General features: G+C 32.5%; 1 long non-coding RNA gene across 1 annotated transcript; it reads right to left on the reverse strand.

Annotated features, from left to right (window-relative positions):
• Positions 1-286: 286 nt before the first annotated feature.
• On the reverse strand, positions 287-16,071 carry LOC145268170 (uncharacterized). Its single transcript, XR_013864857.1, has 6 exons — positions 15,917-16,071; positions 7,613-7,637; positions 7,046-7,099; positions 5,500-5,577; positions 1,133-1,231; positions 287-467 (listed from the first exon to the last, which is right to left on the reverse strand). It is a non-coding gene; the product is annotated as an uncharacterized LOC145268170 (long non-coding RNA).
• Positions 16,072-19,834: the final 3,763 nt, after the last annotated feature.

Consider the following 19,834-nt stretch of genomic DNA (forward strand, 5'->3'; position numbering starts at 1 on the left):
GTTCCAGATCTTCCGAGTAGAAGAGTTGCCCAAACTAAAGATTGAACTTTAAGCCAAACTTAATGCAGATTTACAGAAAAAACAAGATACAGAAAATGAAAAAGTATAGAAAAAAAAAAAAATACAATTTCCATAGTTGGATAAAATGCAAATGTTCCAATCAAAAATATGAGGAATGATTTTGACCTCAAAACAAATGTGACTACTCCCACTTCCATTTAAGGAGTTGAAAAGACTAAACAAATTAAAAATATTTGTTCTTGAAAAATAAATAAATAAATAAAAGTGTAAATAAAACATGTTTATTGTTTGTAAAATAAAAAATTTTTACAAAGAAAAAAAAAATGATCTAAGCAGAAGTTATTCTGTTCATTGTTTGATTGGTCACATTTCTGGTGGTCCACTGCTGGATTTAACCATAAATGGTCATGCGACAAAGTACAGCACAACTGGAGCTAGAATATTTTCTGGAAAAGATAAAATTAGATCAGATAAACAAAAAGAAACGGTTATAATAGATCTGGAAAACAAACTTATTTAAATCATTTGTTACAGAAACCTATTGCATGTTTATACTGTGTGGGGATCCTTGCAGTAAGTGGATGTTGTAGGAGCTGCACCAAATATGACCTTAATCTTTGACCTTGAAAAATGTCCAGAGACCATAATCATGATCGATTTAGTGGTGTCGGCTGTAGGAAAATCACACACACGAAATATGTAAATATAACAATTGCAACTACACTTCCGATTTTTGCAGATTTATGTAATCATCCCCAGTTCTTTTTTTCTTTTAAAGTTAATGAATTATTCTTCTGAGGAGTCATGGTGGAAAAGATTTTTAAAAATTGACAATTATATAAATGGTCCTGTGCTATGAAATAGGTGCTGTCAAGAATTGAACATTTTAACATGCTGAAAGAAACAAAGGGTAAAAAACACAAAAAAGCTTTAAAAATTGCTTAGATATTATCTTCATAAAAAGCAAAGGTGTTTGTATTCGCATGAATTAGTTGTCAATTGTTTGAGAAAAAAAAAAAACTTGTCATATTTGGAATATTCCTGTAGATCTTAAAGCCCCCCCCCAAAAAAAAACACACACACAAACACATTTGTCACCCAGATTACTTACCATTTTCTTTTTAAATTTCATTCATTGGCTTAACGCCTCGTTGATGCCATCAACAATTTTCTGAATTTTAGCGTCACTATCAACATATCCATCTCCATTCTGGAATTAAAAAAAATAAAACTACAAATTATCTTTAAAACACAATGAATGGGGAATTTGTATGTATCTCCAGAGGATAAAAAAAAAAAATTTCCATGTGTGTAGTCAGATGTTATAGTTTCTTGAGTGTCTCCCTCATTTCACACTATATGTTGAAAGTAAGAGGCACCCACATTTAGCAGAAAATACCAAAACTAGAATAAAACTATTGTCCTTCAATTGCAGGCGTTTCCCCGTTTCTTCCCAAGATTCTTATGAATCGCTCTGCATCCAGATGAGAAATCTAAAACTTCTGGGAAACCATATTTATTACATACATACATACATACATATGATGATGATTGCAACGTCTTGTCAGACGAGTGCCACTCCCTCAGACATTTAAAATCCATGAGCCCAAATGTCTGAGGGAGTATCTATACAAATTTGATGTTACAGAGTCTTAGCTTTGTACGACAGCGAAGTCTCTCTCAGTTCAAAATGTTGAGATCCAGCAACAAGCAAGAGCAAGATAGCCAGCAACAAATTAAACTTCAGACCAGCTTAATGCGGGTACTGGTCTTCCGCTTTATGGTTTTTTAAATCAGAGATTTGCTTCTCCTAGAAAGGTTGCCTTCACCACGGCTTACGGGAGCCCTCTCTACCCCAATACATACATATGTATGTATATACATATATATATGTATATGTATATACATACATATATGTATATGTATATACATACATATATGTATATGTATATACATACATATATGTATATGTATATACATACGTACGTACGTATACATATACATACATACATATATGTATATGTATATACATACGTACGTACGTATACATATACATACATACATATATACACATACATATGTATGTATGTACATATATAAATACATATGTATGTGATGATGATTGCAACGTCTTGTCAGACGAGTGCCACTCCCTCAGACACTGAAAGTTCATGAGCCCGAAAAAGACAGTCCTGCCAGCGAATTCACATGCTCAAGCAGACATGACACTAAAGACGGTCATTGTTATACATACATATATTCACGCACGCACACATACATATGTACACATATTACACACATATATACATGCGTACATACACAATACGCACACATGCAAACATAAACAAGACGGTCATTGGTATACATACATATAAATATATACATGTATACATACATGTCTATAAGCATACGCTCGTATATACCCATATGCATACATTATACATAAACAAACATACATATACATACCCACATGCATACCTATACATCCACATATACAAACACTTACCTACATATACATAACCATCTATATATATGCATTCATACACATACAATATACACACATACAAGCATATATAAATGTATATATACACACACACATATACAAATATACACACACATACATACACACACATATACATACATAAATATACACACACATATACATACATAAATACATATAATGATGGCAGATTAATTGTTACATGCATCCAGTATTACAGGTGTACACACGTCACAGCTTAATTTATCGCCACAGGACTTTTCTCTTTTTAATAGACAAATGCCTGAGGGAGTATCTATACAAAGATGATGTTACAGAGTTTTAGCTTTGTACGACAGCTAAATCTCTCTCTCGGTTCAAAATGTATGCATGCACACATATACATACACATATATGCATACACACACACACACGATGATTGCAATGTCTTGTCAGACGATTGCCACTCCCTCAGATACTGAAAGTCTGAGCCGAAAATGACTTTAGTCCTGCCGGCAAAATTCACACACACAAGCAGACATGACACTGAAGACGGTCACTGGTATGTGTGTGTGTGTGTGTGTGTGTGTATATGTGTATATATATATATATATATATATATATATATATATACACACACATACATACATACACATTACATATGCATACATAGACATACTTATACATACATAAACATACACAAGACGGTGATTGGGATACATACATACATTATATATATATATATATATATATATATATATATATATATATATATATATATATATAATGTAACGCAAATATACATATCTACACACACACACATCTGTAAACATACATACGTATACAGACACATGCATACAAATACATACATATACCCATACGTACACATATGTACATACATATATACATACACTTACCTACATATACATACACGTACATAAATATGCACTCATACATATACATACATGCTCATACATCTACATACACACATGCATAAATACACACGCCTATATACATACATGCACATGTATGCCTATATACACATACATATACACACATGTGCATAAACATACATACATATAATGATGGCAGATCAATTATTACATGCTTCCAGCATTTCAGACCTACATGCGTCACAACTTTTCCATCGCAATAGGACCATTTTTTTTTTTATATAGACAAATGCCCGAGGGAGTATCTATACCTGATGGTGTTAGAGTTTTAGCTTTGTACGACAGCTAAATCTCGGTTCAAAATGTTGACATCGAGCAACAAGCAAGAGCAAGATAGCCAGCAACTAGTCAAACTGCAGACCAACTTAATGCAGGTACTGGTCTCCTGCTTTATGTTTTTTTAACTCGGAGATTTGCTTCTCCTAGAGGGGTTGCCTTCACTACAGCTTACGGGAGCCCCCTCCACCCCGTATACACATGGAAATAAACACATACGTACATACAGATGTATGCCAACATACGTATGCATGTGCACACACATACAAACATAATCACGTAGAGGCACACATACATACATACACACACATATACAAATAGTCCAAAAGTCATAAATAGTAAGTGATCAGCGACTGGACAGTTTTTGTCCCTTTTCCTCCCTGCTTGGATTTTCTTTTCTTAAAAAAAAAAAAAACAAAAAAAAAAACAATCCAATCCAAGCTTCTTTAAATCATTTTCAGTTGGACTGTGTTCTCATCAGTTCGTAGGTTGATTTGTTTGGAAAATTATGTGCGAGTTTGTTTATATTATTTTTCTCTCTCTCTCACTCACACACACACACACGGAACTATATAATGGTTATAGCTAGTCAAATGTTTTTGTGAAAGTTTGGCAAGCAGGAACCACAGATTAAAACCATTGCTCTTTCTAATCAAATCTTTCTTGGAGTCCATATATTAAATCCACTGCTCTTTCTGCTTCTAGTAAAATCAATTCTCCCTATTGGTCTAAACACTCTCACACTCTACAAATCTATCAGACCATGTATGGAGTACTGCTGTCATATTTGGGCTGGTGAATCTGTCAAATTTGAAGGTTCTTTATAAATTGCAGAAACGTATCTGTAATTTGATTGGCTCCACACTTTCTTCTTCATTAAGACCTCTTGCTAGTCTCAGTCTTTGTTACAAATACTATTATAGCAAGTGTTCCTCAGAATTGTTTCATCTATTCTCTGCTTGTTTGATTGTCTAGAAGTTTCCAATTTGTTTTAATACCTCATAATACAGCTTCCTATTCCAGTAGCTTTTCAAGACTAAGGTCTCCTGTCTTTGCAATAATTAGCTTTCATTCTTATTAGCTTTTTATATTGAGTGGCTTCATGTTTTGTCTCTAGCAATTTCCATTTAAGTCATTAACTCCCAACCTTTGCTTGCATTGCAAAGATTATTTGTTTTTAGAGAGAAGATAAAAAATAATGAATTTCAATCAAAAATTTACATACCCAAACTGGATGCTAACGACCTCCATTAATAATAATGCAAATAGCAGCACTTGGAGATGCTATTTCGGTTAATCTTTGCTGCTGCTGCCATTTCCAGTAATCATGTAACTAACATCAGCATTAGTGTTCTTTAGTCAATCCCTTTTATTTTCAACTTCTGCTCATATAGACAACGCCATTCATCGACCCGGGATAACAACGCCATTCATCGACCCGGGATAACAACGCCATTCATCGACCCGGGATAACAACGCCATTCATCGACCCGGGATAACAACGCCATTCATCGACCCGGGATAACAACGCCATTCATCGACCCGGGATACTGAATAGCTCTAGAATGGATACAATTTGGGGGTTTTGTTAAAATTTAATACTGGACATAAGTGATTTAAAAATTTAGTAGACAAGCAAAGATGTAGCCGAGACTGCAGAAAGGATTTTGAATTTTACAAACACTCCCTTGGCAATATTTTCTTGGACACCCTGCATAAAAGTCAATTTGATCGTAATTGCTTAAGATGTGAGAGTACCTGAATATTTACCTTTTTAGAATGAAGAATCTTTCCACCAACTATCTGCACCTCGAAAAAACCTGTTGCAGTTCTGGTAGCCTCATAAGTCTATAAAATAAAACATTTGTTAGTTTATATTGCGTTGTAGTTAGCTTCACAATAAATAAAAAGATTATCGAATATATACAAAATATTTTTTTTGCCATCAAGACTTCCGATACGGTTATGATAGTTATATCAACAATTTGGCTAGGAGAAGAGTGTAGTATCTGTTCTGATACTACACTTCATCTTTCTGTTCTCCATGAAAGTTATTCTAGGCAGATGCATTTTATTTTTGTTCCAATCCAAAATATTTCTTTTATTGGAGAGTTGAATTCCCCAACCGCATTAACTGACCATGTTAATAACTGTCCTTGTGAAGAGGCAAGTAAATATGATCAATAAATGGTACTAGTGCATATTGTGAACCAAATGTATGCAAATGTCTGCTTGGTTTGCACGGAACCTAATGTAAACTGCCCGATTATGATAAGTGTTGCCAAGTAAATCTTACAAATGCTATGAAACAAAATAACATTCAGATATGAATTATGATTTAAAAATAAAAACATAAGGTGCTTACTGCAGGGAAGTTATGGTACTAGCTTTTTTAGTAGTATTTTCAAGTTTAATTCAAGTTTTATGGTATCTTGTTTAAATTATTAGGTGAAAGTACAGAAGTTACAAAACACCTTATGGTTAAGAGTGGATTTTAAAATACATTATTTCAGTATGTTATCTTCTTTGCATAAGTACTAAAATAACCTACCATAAGTTAAATTTTTTTTTTTTGCAAGATAATTTTTAAAATTTTAAGCAAAAAATGTTTAAGTTTTAAGAATATAATTTGAGTGGGGGGAGGGGGGTAATATATAGCACTATTCTTGATTGGCTGATCAATTTGACCAGCACTTGCCATAATCCCCAATTTATATCAGGTTTCAGGCAAAGCCGAGTGGATGCTTACGTATATCTAATTCACAAAAGGCATTAGTACCCAATGATCTATTTGGAATAGCATACAATAGCAAAAATATTCACCCCATGACCTCTTGAATCACATCCTTTGTTTTTTTGTTTATTTTTTTTTTTAAAGAGAAAGTAGAGAAACTAGTAACAACCAAACACTACCACCGTGACTACGCAAGTATAATGGCATCTAGAACATTCCGATAAATGTGCCACTACAACTATTATTTGTTTTGTAGATGACATTTCAATATAACTAGTACTTTTAATAGTATCACTGATAGTATTACAATAAATATTAGCGATTCGTCTGTAATATGTTTTACATATTTTTCAGGCGATTTACATAAGATTATTTTTTTCTTTGCATGAAGTGAAAGAACATCTTTGTATATACCAATCAAAGAACGAAAATATTCCTAAAATCAAATTTATCAATAATTTTTTAATGTTATAGTAATTTTGAATTTTTATTCATTAAAACATTGAAATTATGTTTTCATAAAAATACATAAATTCTTAAACGGAAGTTTTTAAGTTGGTTATAATATTAAAAGATACTCACAAACTCAAGTTTATCGGGAAATTTCTTAACCAGGATATCCTTGAGTCTTCTATACTAAAAAAAAAAAAAAAAAAAAAAATTTTAAATTAAGTATTAAAAAAATTTGACAATATTTAAAATCAAATTCTGGAACCTTGCAGAAGGTAAAGTAAAAAAAAAAAAAAAAAAAAAAAAAAAAAAAAAGACGGGCGGAAAAAATACATCAACATTTCAAAAACAAAACAAAGAAAAAGATTCTATTTATTCACAATTGCAATTCATAACAATGGTAAATAAGTCTCATAATTTATTGATGTTCCATGAACCATCAAAAAATCTAATTTATAAAACACTGTCTCCACTTTTTCAAACTGTATTTCTTGAGGTTGTAAAGCAGTGCTAGGCGGCTCAAATGATTGCATTTTGTGGATCCACAATAAACAGGAAAACCTTGTATTCAAAAAGAAATTAAAATCAGGAATTTATTCATACCTTTCTGATGCTTAGACGATTCATGTCACAGCAGTAAAGTCTTAAAATAAAACATTTTATATCAAACTTATAACAAATAAAAATAAAAACACTTACCTTAGGGGCATACCCTCATGCACCACTGAAAATAAAAAAGAAAAAAATTATATTGATATAATTTGCTTCTGCTTCCCTGACTGTACTAAACTGCAGAAATTTAAATGTAAAGTGAACAGACATCTTGCTGCTCAACTCTTCTTTCTGTTATACTGGAGCCCAAATCGTAGCTTTTGTTTCAAGTAGCAATATGCCTTGTTTATAGTGTGAAAACAAATATAAATATACAATCTATTATATTTTGCTTAGTGTGTCCGTTCTATTTTTCCGGAAACTACTGGATCAATCTGACTGAAATTTTGTATGGATCTTTGTTATACAGCTGCAGTGAACTAAATATGGTATCTGATGCACAGGGAATAATAGGGATTAGTATTTAATGCAAAAAGGAGCATAAATTTAACCATCAATTTAGCATAAATCACTCATTTTAAGTCCATGCGCTATAACTTACCAGTTTTTAACAGGTTATAAAATCTAATATATTTTAGCCTTCTGAAAAGACTGGGTTGGTTACATAGGAACAGACTTAACTATCATGAGCATTACAGGTGTAATGCCATTACATTTTCACTGCTTATCTAACATGTATGCAGCGACAGGAACAAAGGAAAAATTCAACACTTTTCAGTCGAAACAAAAAGTTGACAGGTCATTTTATTACTAAACTGTAGACAAAATTTTCCAAGCTAGCGGACAATGTGGGTGCATACCTGCATTTCTCGAGTCAATTACTCATTTCCTATATCTACAGATCAATCCATGGTTGTCTGATCATTTTTGTTAAGTTTTATTTCATCCGGTATTAAAGGTTCCTCTTGCACAAACACAAGCTTCCAAATCTTTTCTTTTGGTTCTCTTCCTTTACTGTTAAGTCACCTTGCGCCATGGCTTTTTCATTTGCATGCAAAATGACACTGCTACTATTTTTTTTTTTTTTTTTTTTTTTTTTTTTTTTTTTTTTTTTTTACACAGGAACCACATTATCAAGGCCAAGAGGCCACTCAAGGATAAGGGTTAAAGAGCGTACAGTAGAAATTGGACAATATAGTAATCATTAGTAATGAAAATTCGGTTAATTTGATAACTTATATGGAACGGCTCATCAAGAACTTATTTACGTTAGACTTGAACACAACCATATTGTAGTCAGCCGGAAAGCAGGAAAACGGAAGACAATTCCACAGGCGTGCAGTTCTAAGAAGCTTTGTTCATGAAATCTACGTTTAAGTGTCCATTACTTTACTACGAATGGATTTCATACAAAATATTTCCTAGCAGGTAAGGTATGAAACTACTACCAACTATCGATATAACAACAGTCAAAAGTATTTTTCAATCCCATTTTATAAACATTTTTATTAAAAAACAATTTTTTTTAAAGTGTCAAGATCTTAAAAATGAAGCCAATTCGTTTTATATCTGAATTCCCAATTTGGTTACTTTGAAACAATTCAACCTGCTTTGGCAATTAGGTCTTCTACGTCAGATCTTAATTAGGTTAATAACAATTAAACCCCTACATTTGATAATATGGTAGTTGAAATTGGTCAATTAAAGTTTGACTTCCAATCAATATTGGGTTTAGCTAAATGCTGACATGTGCTAGGTTACCATTTAAAAAAAGAAAAAAAAAAGTTTTTTTCTTTAAACTTTACCTCATTAATCGTACATCTTAAAACAAAGTTTTGCAAATCACTTTATTCAAAGTAAAGAAATAATTTTTAAAAATTCACGAAGTTGCTAATTCTTTACATTTACGTACATTTCCTTCACGATTCAGAAGGTCTTTTCAGCCAGAGTACCTCAAAATATTTTTGGCATAATGACAGTGCCAGGATTAGGATTTAAATTAGAAATTTAAATTTCAATATACATCTCATTTTACATACAATATTGAAGAAATATTTATAATATAAATTAAATTTTGGGGCAATATTCAGCTATATACATCAGTATATCAACTTTTGAAGGAGACAGATTCCAATGTTTTTGGTTTGTTTTTCTTTGATCTCAAAATATACCTTAGTTTCCACAATCGCTTCTACATGGGAGCCGAATCATTCCTTTGAAGTCTGTAAAATAGATTTCAGTTGCTGAGGAGGGGGAGGAGCAAACCTGGAAAACATTTGGTGGTTACAGAAGACATTCATGTTGTCTTGCTATTGTCTATCAACTTGTGATGTGCTGCATTATTTAGGTGAAGGAGTATTTTTTCATTTGTGGTAATTTTGGTATAACTTCCTTCAAGCATACCAATAATTCTATATAATATAATATTCACTAGTGATGGTTCATCTTTAAAGTTCATCAACAAAATATCTTGCACATCCTATAATAAAACCTTGCCTGCTGAGGTTCACATCTGGTTGGTTTTCATTTGCCGAGTGGTACATCCATCCTTCAACATTATCACATGGATGCAAAAATCTTTTAATTGCATTGAAACAGTTGTAAACACGGAATCGTTGAAGTCTTGTTTCTATTGATTGGATAAACACAGGACCCACTTCGAACACAGCTTTCGACAAATATGCATGAAAAATGGTAATATCTTCAACTCATACTATCTCATACAACTTCAACTGATGAGCAACCAAAAGGAGTTAGGACTTTATCGATGTTTTCTGGAACAACTGACAAATTCAGGCCCTGAGCATTTAACATCAGGTGTTTAGGACTGCGTTTAAATTTTAACCATTGTTTCTGATGGAGTGGAGTCAAAATAACTTTCCTTGAACTGTATTCCCATCAGAAAGTTTGGTTGATGGGTTAGTTTGGAAGTCAAATTTTATAGTTGCCAAATGCATGCTCGCATGTAAAAATGAGAAATCAATTCAGATCGCATGTAAAAATGAGAAATCAATTCAGATTTTTCTTCATTTATTTTTAAACTTACAGCTTCATTTAACATTTGTAAAACTAATTAGATTTGGCTCAAATTTTGATATGTGCCATTTGAAGGTTAGTACTTTATAAAAATCAGATTTTTTTTTATTGATGACTCCATCTAGGTCAAGGCCGGATTTTTTTGCATGATGAATTACAGTATAAAATACTCAGTCCTCAAATTGAGTGCATACTATAAAAACCCAAAACAGCCTTGTTTATTCGTTTCTTTCAAACACAAAAATACATACAAATACTTAATGTCGTCTTACAGAGATTAAAAAAAAATAAAATAAAGAATCATTTTTAGAACTCATTCTATGAACAGTATTTTGTATTGTCTTAAGGCGGTCAATAAAAAATTATTTTGAAAAGGTCCTATTTTCCACAATGTTATTGGGCAATGAAGATAATGTTGCATGTTCAAATACAGATATTTTAAGTTTTAACTTTAAATATGGATAAGCATTAAAAACAAGTTTAAACAAATCAGTTTTCAATGTATGCATCTATAAGGTGTACTTGTGCGTTAAGCAGTGTGTGTATGCTTCACAAGACGCTGTATATAGAAGTCCATAAAAGTAGTCTGTTGAGGCTTTTTTCATCACGGCTTGGAGTTAGTTTTAAGGACACAGACAGGTGCATTGGGTAGAGAAAAAATTACTAAACAATGAGCATTTTGTTTATGTTCTTAAACTTAGGTCTAAAAGGGATGTTGGCTGGATTGTAATGCAAGCATGCGTGTTCCGTAGGAGAACAGGAGATGAAGACATGTTTAGCTTTTTACACTACACTGGCTTTCTGATTTAACTGAAAGAAAATGCTGAAGAGATTTTGTTGAGTTTTCATACGAATATCACATTTACTGTGTCGTTTGCTCTCAGATTAAAAATACTTAACATTTTCTTTAATAGTTACTAAAAATGTGAAATAAAGAAAAAAACTAATGTTTTCACTAATAATTGCTTTAAAATAGTTATTTGTAAAATTTAAAAAAAAAAAAAATAGCCAACTTAAAAAGCTTAGAAAATATTTGAACTTAATATTTTTACTATCAAATATTTTTGTAAAATATATAAAATTTATACCAAATTTTAAAAGGCCAAATTTAAAATCTGGCAACCCTGGCATGTAGCTCGACATTCAGCATTTGAATTTTAGACTAATCAGATACTTTCTCTGAATTTATGAAATTTGCTATTAAAGTTCATTTTGAATACATTAAAAAAAGAAGATTTAGACATGGGAAACTAGATTAAAAAAAAAAATTTCGTCTGCTTATCAAAAAGAAATGTATAAACTTATTTTAATATTCCTAACATTTTTCACTGAACTTTCTACAATGAAAACAAATGAACATAAATTCTTAACTTTTAGATGGAATTATAGTAATTGAGCAAGGAAGTTTGGATTGATTTTTCAGCACTGCGGATAATTGACAGTGGCTTTCTTAGCTAATATTTTGCAAGGACTCAAAATAAGGACAATTTTTTTTTTATCTATTTAAACTTCCATTTTTACACAATTTTCAAGCTAGTTATTGTTTATGACTTATTGTTATTTTGTTTTTGACATCCAACTCGACTCACAGAGTAATACTTAAAATGATCTTAAGAAATATTGTGAGAAATTTATTCTCAAATAATTTAGAACTCTGCAATGCGAAAAACTGCCACAACAACGTAAAGCAAACTTACCAGGTTGATGCAGCCGGTTGAGTCTAATTTGCAAAAATGCTGTGTCATTTAAGCTGCTCTTTTGAGTCTATTAGATAAACTTTTGGCATAGTGGTATTTTTTTTTCTTCTGAGAAGCCTTTCGTGGTTTCTTGTTTAGAGCTCAAAATTTCTACATTCTTTTCAATATGCCAAAGTGGGAACCCCAATGTCAGTATAGTTGCCAATTTAAAAGACAATATTTCATCTGGAAGGAAAACCCAAGTTACGTTAAATTTTCTCAGTGCCGAGACAAGTAGGGAATAATTCACCCTTAAATTAAGGAGTCTATGAAGCTTTGACCATAAACACAAACTAACGTCCATCATGCTAGGAGGCTAGTCAGGAACTGAACTGTTCATTTGAATTCGTGCGGGGGGGGGGGGGGGTAAAATTTAAATCAACTAATCAGAAAGGCAAGGCATCAATTAATGATCATTCGTATTTCAAGTTATGCAGTTTCTGACATTATCCAAAAGTGGCTCTCCCCAAAGATCAGTCCCCTCACCAAATTGAGACTTTTCTATAGGTCGCTCCTTTTTGGATGAAGGTGTCAATATGTACCAACAAAACACTCGCCTTTCAAAAGTTGATTTCTAGAGGATATTCAGGTTTGCTTTAAACGAATCACATTTAAAATTGTCGCCAACAAGTAGTTTTTATATTAACACTTAATTTATTCTAATATGTATTTCCTTTTGTAAAAAAGGAATGTAGGTGGACAATACACACCCACCTTGCTTTGTCTTTTTCAGAGGATTATTATCGATTGGACACTAATTTACCAGATAAATTTTTTTAAATTTCTAAAAGGTGCTCATAATACGTTCTAGTAACTTGATCCCCTATATTGGAACCAGAACCATAAAAAGACAAAACGAAAAATATAAGAGGGATGTGCATGTTCTCGTCAAGTGGTTCCAATAGGGAGGGGGGGGAGATTTACTAGAACGTTGTATTAAAAACTGAGACTCCCTACAAATATTGTATTTAATTTTTTTTTTTTTTTGATAATCTGGTAGATTAGTATCCAATTGATAATCCGCTGGAGGGGGGGGGTGCATTCATCAAAAAGTGCGGTACTAGCGCACTTATGGATCCGTGTTGAAACATTTAGAAAGCCATTCTTAACGTAGGGAAGGTGTTTTGTATCTATTCTGTATTTTAACCTTACAACTTGATAAAAGCATCATAAAACTTTAAACTTGAAAATACTATTTAAAAAATAACAGATTAATAATTGCACTAGCACAAAAAAATGTTAGTTAAGAAAAAAAAAAAAAAAAAAAAAAAAGGTAAATATGAGGAATTACTCCACCCTCGAAAATTCCTTTAAAATTACCACTCTTATAGGTTTTCGGGGGTCGCTGAAAACGAAAATAACGTTTAAAATTACGGCAAACGAGTAGTTTCCAAGATATGAAAAAATGTTAGTTTAAAAAAAAAAAAAAGTAGGTGGGTGGGATCACTTTTCTATATTAATTTAACGTAAAATGAGCATCCACTTTGTGGCCACGATTTTTCGGTATTATTATACAAACACCGTGACAGCGTTAGGGTTAGGGTTAGGGTTAATTCGCTGTCACGGTGTTTGTATAGTTTTACCGATTTTTCTCCGGGGAGGGGGGTGGCTTTCTCTCCACCCTCGGAAAATCCTTTAAAATTCCAGGAAACAAGTAGTTTCAAAGATATGAAGAAATGCACTCACTTCATGGTCACTTTTTTTTTTTTTTAGGGGGATATTCAATTATAGAACTTGTAAAGTTTTTTTTTTAACAGGTGCTTATGCAGTTTAATTAACCGTTTAACGTAAGTAACGCGAACGCGCCGACAATAACCGAGCAGAAGAACTTTAATATTTTACAAAAATTCGGTTTACATTTGGCGGCATTTTAAACGTTAGTGGTAACTTTAAAGGATTTTCCGCACCCCCTCGAGGAAAAAAAAAAAAAAAAAAAAAAAAATAGCCACAAAGTGGGTGCTCATTTTACGTTAAATTAATATAGAAAAGTGATCCCACCCCACTTTTTTAAAACTAACATTTCTTCATATCTTGGAAACTATTCGTTTGCCGTAATTTTAAACGTTATTTTCGTTTTCAGCGACAAAGGAATTTGAGGGTGGAGTAATTCTTCATATTTACCAGAAGAAAAAAAAAGGTACTCATGCCCTTATCGATCCGTGCTGACTGCTGAAGTAACGTTATTATTTAAAAAGCCATTCTTACCATGGGAAGGGGAGGGTGTTTTGTGCCTATTCTGTACTTTAACCTTACAATTGAATAAAAATAAGCATAAAACTTTAAACTTGAAAATACGATTTAAAAATAGCGCGGATCAGTAAGTGCATTAGCACAAAAAAAAAAAAAAAAAAAAAGTCGCTTTGAACATAACATCGATAAAATACTAGTAACTTTACACATGCCTCAAAATTCATATTTTGGTCCTAAATGTTTTAAACTTACTAACACGAAAACTGACGAAGTTGAGATTTCTAGTGTTACATAACTTTTACTCTGTAAGAAAAAAAATCTGATTTAGTGTAATTTCTGCGCTTATACACTTCCGCGCTATTTTTAAATCGTATTTCCAAGTTTAAAGTTTTATGCTTTTTTTTTTTTATTCAATTGTAAGGGTAAAGTATAGAATAGGTACAAAACACCCTCCCCATGTTAAGAATGGCTTTTTAAATAACACTGCACTTATTGATCCGTGCTGAAATAGTGTTGCAGTTGCACGAACGGAAATCTAAAACGAAAACAGTTAATTTGCACGTGGATGTTAAACTGAACTCATGCTGATGCGGTTTTCTTAAAGAAAACAGTGATTTTCCAGAATAGTGCAGAGCAAAAAAAAAAAAAAAAAAAAAAAAAAAAAGGGGGGGGTGAAATATATATATATATATACGTATATATACATCCAATAAGTCACCAACCGTGCGAAAATGGTAATGTACTATGATATAACTTCTTTCAGTATCTCTGGATTGTAAAACAAACCCGCATTGTTTAATTTTTAAGTAAAACCACATTCCAAAATAAAACAAACTTATCAAAATAATTAAAATAGTAGCTTAGCTTGGTAACATTTATTGGTTGTGCATTTGTTTTTTACCTTTTTATTGCTTTGTTAGATATTCGGTATCGCCATAAAAAAGTTACTTCTGCAATTTATGAATTACGCTTCTCGTCGTATATTTCGTAGATTACGTAAGTCGTTGGATGATGCGGACTGAAAATAGTGTTTTTCATTTTTTTACTTTTTTTTTTTTTTTTTTTTTTTTTTTAAACAAATATTAAATAAACTTTAGCTAGTAAAAAAAAAAAAAAAAAAAATTAAAAATTAAAAGAAAAACAAATCGGTGCTTTGCTTGTGTACTTTTGCCACCGTGCTATTTTTAAATAGATTTTCAGGTTAAATTCAAGCTTCACGAGATCTTTTCTTTATTGTTCAGTGGAAGCACAGAATAGTTACAAAACACCCATGATAAGAATGGCTTTCAAAATAACATTATTTCAGCACGGTTACAAAAGTGCACACTGCACACAAGTACCAAAAAAAATTGACAATGTTAATACTAGAATATTTCATTTTCTTTTGTGTGTGGTTTTTCCAATTAAAAAGACAAACAAAGAATATTTAAAAAAAAAAAAAAAAAAAAAAAATGCTACGTTAATAAGAAAAAAAATGTTATAAACCTACCAGTAAGTAACGTGTATTTTCAGAACCATGTTTAATTCTGATGTAACTTGTGTCTCCCAAAAGCCGGGATATTTTATTCGTAGTTGCTTCTAAGCCTACAGATCCGAACTAGTCATGCAGGTAAATTAGCAGTCGGTTTTATTCACGAAATGTACGAAACTACGGCTGATAAACTTAAACCATTTTGAGAAATAAAAGTTAATTTAGTTTTACTACAAAGATAAATTTTATTTTATGGCAGTTATCTTATTTGCAAAACCATGCTTAAGTAGTTGATTTTTTAAAAAAATTTTATATGCGAAAAACCACCACTAAATATTATGTAAGTAGAGCCAACCTTCCTAAGACCAACCCATAATTAAAAGCCAGTATTTTTAGGAGTGTTTTTTTTTTTTCTTCTGTGTTTATTCTGCACCAATTTCTTTTTATTGCAATCTCATAATTAACTATCAGAACTAGTGCACAGGCATTGCCCGGAAAAAGCGAGAAAGAAATTCACCGCCAAACTTTATGTAAGATACATCTTCCGTACTTCTTTGTTGACATTTTGGTATTTTTTTACTACCTGTCCCAGCGTAGTATAAACACCTCAACCATCCCATGTTAAAAACGGCTTTCAGAATGCACCCCTCTCTCCATGTTAAGAACGGCTTTCGAGGTTGGAGGGGTGTTTATTCCGAAAGTCGTTCTTAACATGGGGTTGTTGAGGGCGTGTATAATACGCGTGGGCACGTCGTCGTTTTAAAAAAAAAAAAATACTATTTAGCGCAAAATAATTCGTTTAGCAATAGTGCCGATCATCAAAAAATTCTCTGGAATTTGTAACGCTAAACTTGGATTCAACCGTAAACTTACCGACATTTTTTTTTATTTTTTTTTTATCTGATCTGATAGTTATGAATGCTATAAATTATGCAAACGAACTTGGCTGTTTTCCAAAATAACAGGATATTTTAAAACTGGTAAAGATTAATCAGAAGTGACTTTTCCATCAACATAGAAAAATAAAAGTTTCTTTAAGGCCCGTCTCACGTTCGTTCTAAGAAATAGTTTTCATCATATGAAGAAATTACTTTGTCAAAAATTTGGTGATCACTTTTCCATGTAAATTTAACTTAAAATGAGCACCCACCTTCTGGCCACCTAGTGAGGGGGAATGTTTTTGTTTGTTTATTGGCTAAAAGGTTTCTTTGTTTGTTTGTTTTTTTTTCTGCTTTCACCTTATAATAAAGACACAACGAAATTGAAAAATACAGAAAAATCTGTATACAGATACATGTAATTCCTTATGTTATCAGTGCTGACCATTTCTGTATGTGTAAGCGTGCATAATTTTGCTCAAACAAGTAATTTTCTCGATATTAAGCAATGTAATGTTATCAGTGGTGACCATTTCTATACACAAAAGCGCATGCATATTTTTGCTGCAAACAAGTAGTGTTCCAGATATTAAGCCATTTTTGCAGCTCGCACGTTTGCACATACAGAAATGGTCACCACTGATAACATATAGAATTACATGGCTTAATATCTGGAAAACTACTTGCATTTCATATGATTTTAAATTGTTCACCAAAGATTACTATGCTATGTGAGAAGGCAGTTTGATATACGAGTTCACATTTCACAGCTTTCATTTATGCTACCATGCACTTGTGCATAGCGTAAATGAAGGTTGTGAAATGGTGGAAAATAATCCCAGGGTTCAGGGTTTAATACCATGCAAAGGGTAAATTTGCAATGGAAACAGTTATATTCTTTTGAAGCACACTGAAATCTACAAAATAATATATTTTTTTATACAAATGTGAGATGGCCCTTAAAGTAAAATAATACCCAAAGAAGTACGGAACTTGGTTTTTATCTTTATAAGTATTAACAGTTCAGCCCAGCTTTGCTAGGACACTATGTACTGTTCATAAGTTTATGTGCATATGTATATATACATATTAAAAAGTTTGACTCGTGTCCAGATAACCTACATCTACAATGTCAAGTGTTTAGACCCAAAATTGACAGAGGAGTTTGGTAGAGTCTGCAAACGTCAACTCTTTCAACGTTAACCTCTTGGCAGCCAAAATTTCGCCCAAAACCTGATTGAAAAGCTTGCTGCATGTCTAAATACCCTTTATGTAAAATTTCAAATGTTTAGACCCAAAATTGGCGTAATAGTTTGCTAGAGACCGCAAAGGTCAAATCTTTTAAGCTTTGACCCCTTGGCGGCCAAATTTTCAGCCAAAAACCGATTTGTCTGAATACACTTTATGTAAAATTTCAAATGTTTAGACCAAAAATTGGCTGAGTAATTTGGTAGAGACCACAGAGGTCAATTTTTTAAAAACTTTGACCCCAATTTTGACCCCTTAACATTTATTATTTTGGACTCAAATTAAATTTAAAAGTTTGATCTATGTCCAAGTAACCTACATCTAAAATTTTAAGTGTTTAGACCCAAAATTAGCGGAGGAATTTGGTAAAGTCTGCAAAGGTTAAATTGTTGAACTTTGACCTCTTGACAACCAATTTCTGGCTGAAAACCGATGAAAATGCATCTGAAACCAAGCTTCTATCTTTATACCATCACCGCTCTGATCTTCATCTGGCATCAATTGAAATAAATGGCTCTCGTTTTAGGGAGGCTCCATGTTTTGACAAGTTTCTGGGCTTGACCTTTACTCCTGATCTGAAATGGAACACATATATCAAATCTGTTGCCAACGCCACTGGAAAAATGGTAGGATCCTCCTACCGTTTCAGTAGATATCTCACTCCTGATGCAATTCTCTACCTATATAAAAGCTTACATCCAATGATGGAGTACTGTTGCCACATCTGGGCAGGAGCTACTAGAAGCAACTTATCCTGACTTGACAGAGTTCAAAATAGACTTCGTAGCTTAGTGTGGGATACCCTTTTCTCTTCCCTTCATCCTCTTTCTCACACAAGAGTCATTGCAAGCCTGTCACTACTTTATGGTTATTTTCATGGCAAGTACTCGTCTGAACTCCAATCTATGGTCTCCCCTTGCCAAACTTTCATGAAAAACACTCGTCTAGCCAAAACCACTATCAATAATTTCCCTTACTCTTTATCTGTGCCTAAACCTAAACATAGATTCCATGAACAAAGCTATTTTCTTAGAACTGCATGCTTGTGGAACTCTCTTCCATTTGCCTGCTTTTCAGCTGACTACAATTTGATTGTCTTCAAGTCTAATGTAAACAAGTTCTTGATGAACCGTCCTTCTAGGAAGTATAAGGAAAGTTATTTATAATAGTAACCTTGTTGAGAAGCCCGTTGAAAAAATCCTTTCATGGACATACACAAACGCATACACCCATTTTGCCTTTTATATAATAGACTAGCCTGGGTGCCCGGCATTGCCCGGATGTTTGGAGGTGTGTGTTGAGAAAAAAAAGAAGTTGTAGTAGGCAGGTAGGCTTGAACCCGTACCACAAAGGAGGAAAAGAACATGAAAAAAAAAAAGTGACGTCTTTGCCATTGCGTCCATCACCAAACCAGAAGTGGCGAAGGTTTAAATTAAGGCTAGTCAATCAAAAAGAGGGGGTGACTTTCCAAAATATCGGCGAAAAAAACAACCCCTCCTTGTAGAAAAGTGCCCAGTTGAGGGTGAAGGAATGAATGTTTTTAGCCAATTTTTCGATATTTGTCTTCAAAACGATACCGATCTAGTGAAAATTGATCACTTCTGTGGAAAGTTTTGGGCAGACATACAAACAAACAAACATACATACATACATTTAAACAAACAGGTGAGATTTATATAATAGATTATTACAACATTATTTTTATTTAGTTAAACGTTGGCATTATCTAATTTATTTATTTAAATGTTAGTATTATTTTATTTTATTTATTTAAATGTTATTTTTATTTATTTATTTAAACGTTAGTATT

Source organism: Euprymna scolopes, chromosome 43 (genome assembly GCF_053919585.1).
Source record: "Euprymna scolopes isolate OS-2025 chromosome 43, ASM5391958v1, whole genome shotgun sequence".
NCBI classification, from domain to species: domain Eukaryota; kingdom Metazoa; phylum Mollusca; class Cephalopoda; order Sepiida; family Sepiolidae; genus Euprymna; species Euprymna scolopes.